The following is a 2689-nucleotide window of genomic DNA, read 5'->3' on the forward strand; positions in this document are numbered from 1 at the left end:
TGTGTGTGTGTGTGTGTGTGTGTGTGTGTGTGTGTGTGTGTGTGTGTGTGTTTGTGTGTGTGTGTGTGTGTGTGTTTGCGCGCCCTTTGTTGTATGTATATATGTATACAGGTGATACAGAACAACGTACAAACATACTCATACACACAAACATGCTCACCCTAACACACACGCATCATTTTATATTACCTGTTAGAACTTAACCGTTACTACCGTAATACGAACAATGGATGTAATTAGCTCGATGTGCGAGACATAACGACCATATCACACTTTAAATCTCGTAGCAAATATTGAAGTCCAAGGTACATTATATCTAAACAAATAAACAGCGAATTGGAAGGCTCTGACATGTAGTTAATTAAACAACTTCGTAGTTAACAAGAGACAACATGTGATTAATATTAGTTAAGTAGTTTAGTTTAACAGCAATAAACACAGTTTTCTACAGGATAACCTAATATAGTGTACTTGCATTAACAACTGTACTGAACGAGATAGTTGTTAGGTAGGTTAACCAGCATTCACCTACGTCATAAGGAGTGGGGGAGGAACGGAGTGAAACTACTCATGTAGGCGGACACAATTGTTATAATCATCAGCGGCAGTTACAAGGAGGCAAAAATGAAGCAGCACTTTTAATAAAACAGTAACTGTTACACTACAATTTCGGCTTTCCCATGTGGTCTAGTGGTTAGGATTCCTGGCTTTCACCCAGGCGGCCCGGGTTCGATTCCCGGCATGGGAACGCATGTTTTTTTGTTTTTTTTTTCCAATCCTTTTTGAGTTCGAATTTATTTGTTGTAAGATCTTTAGAGTTACGTATATTCTTCCATTTTCGTTTCTTCTACAGGATTCCCTATATTTTATATTCATAGTGTCGATAGAACTACTAAAACTTTATATATGTATGTATTTGCAACTATATATATGAATATACCCACACTCAGCAAGTGGTGCAGTACTTTTCATAAACCAGTAACAGTTACGATGGTTTTTAAAACAGACGGAGCGTGTTCGATTCCGGTAGAAGAGGGCCCTTTTCTTCTTTTTTTTCTTTCCTTTTTTTTGTCGTCTTTCCTATCGGAATTTATTTCTAGTGAAATTGAAGCACTTAAGTGTCACATAGAACTTAATTCAAGTTTTATAAGTTTATCGGTTCGTTTTATTCTGGAGAAATCCGAGAAGCACGTCGGATTTACCATTAATAAAAAAAATGGGATGCTCCTCCTTAAATAATGTCACTTTCCAGGTCTAAAGAATTATTACTGATATATATAGAGGCTTAGCTATGTGGTAAGAAGTTTGCTTTCCAATCACATGGTCACGAGTTCATTCTCATTGTGCGGCACACTGGGCACGTGTTTTCTACTATAGGCCCGGACCAACCAAAGCCCTGTGAATGGATCTTTTTGGCGAAGACTGAAAGAAGTCCGTCGTATGGATGGATGGATGGGTGGATGGATGGGTGGATGGATAGAGGGGTGGGTGGAGGGGTGGAGGGATGAATGGATGGATGGATAAGCGTGTGTATGTTTTTGTGTATGTGTCTGTCCCCAGCTCCGATCGAGAATTTGTATCGGTTTGTTTACGTCCCCATAACTTTAGAATTCGGCGAAATGACTGACACCAACTGACCGACAAAATAAGTAACAGGCTTTGAAATAAATACTAGGATCGCCTTGGTCGACTAAACCCTTCGAAAGGGGGCCTCCAGCATGGAGGCCGGGCAAAGACTAAAACAAGTAAAACATAAAACATAAAACAAAGAGACATACATTCCCAGACACCCACAAACAGAAATAAAACAGCATTTTTTATGTAAACTAACTATAACAGCTACAGGGTAGCTTTCCCATGTGGTCTAGTGGTTAGGATTCCTGGCTTTCACCCAGGTGGCCCGGGTTCGATTCCCGGCATGGGAACGCATGTCGTTTTGTCTTTGTTTTTTGTTCCCGAAAGAATTTATGTATATATAAGGTTATTTAAATACTGCTACATCTGTCTTTATTCGAGTTTTATTCATTCCTTATCAGTGCTTATTTTCAAAACATCTAAGAATCACGTGGAATTTACCACTTTTAAATATGTGAATGCGACACCTGAAGCTGTTATCAGCTTTACCATGAGATCTAATATTTAAGATTCCTGGCTTTCACCTAGGTATCCAGAATTCGATCCCGTCATTGGAACGCATGATTGTTTTATGTCAGAATTCATAAGTAGTGATAGAAGTACTTTGGAGTTCCATTTACGGTGGAGTCTCTATATACGAGCATAATCTGTTCCTGAACACAATTCGTTACGTAAGTATCTAATCGATATAAATAGTGTTAATCTTCAATACAAGAAATAAATTCTAACTTCAAAAAAAAAGTATGCGTTCCCATGCCGGGAATCGAACCCGGGCCGTCTGGGTGAAAGCCAGGAATCCTAACCACTAGACCACATGGGAAGGCCATAGCAACAGTATTGCAATTACTGTTTTATGTAAACACTACGTTGTATTTAATGATTTGTGTGTGCTTGTATGTAAGTGTGTGTTTCTAAATTCTGACCTAGGAAAAGTTTTTAATTATTACTGGTTTATAAAAGCGCTACGTTATTTTTAACTATTTGTGTGTGTACGTATGTAAGTGTGTGTGTGTGTGTGTGTGTGTGTGTGTGTGTGTGTGTGTGTGTGTGTGTG

General features: G+C 38.8%; 2 non-coding genes across 2 annotated transcripts; both read left to right on the forward strand.

Annotated features, from left to right (window-relative positions):
- The first annotated feature begins 676 nt into the window (after positions 1 to 676).
- Positions 677 to 748, forward strand: Trnae-uuc (transfer RNA glutamic acid (anticodon UUC)). The gene has a single exon. It is a non-coding gene; the product is annotated as a tRNA-Glu (tRNA).
- Positions 749 to 1853: 1105 nt separating this feature from the next.
- Positions 1854 to 1925, forward strand: Trnae-uuc (transfer RNA glutamic acid (anticodon UUC)). Its single transcript has one exon. It is a non-coding gene; the product is annotated as a tRNA-Glu (tRNA).
- Positions 1926 to 2689: the final 764 nt, after the last annotated feature.

Source organism: Octopus bimaculoides, chromosome 10, assembly GCF_001194135.2.
Source record: "Octopus bimaculoides isolate UCB-OBI-ISO-001 chromosome 10, ASM119413v2, whole genome shotgun sequence".
Lineage (NCBI taxonomy): Eukaryota > Metazoa > Mollusca > Cephalopoda > Octopoda > Octopodidae > Octopus > Octopus bimaculoides.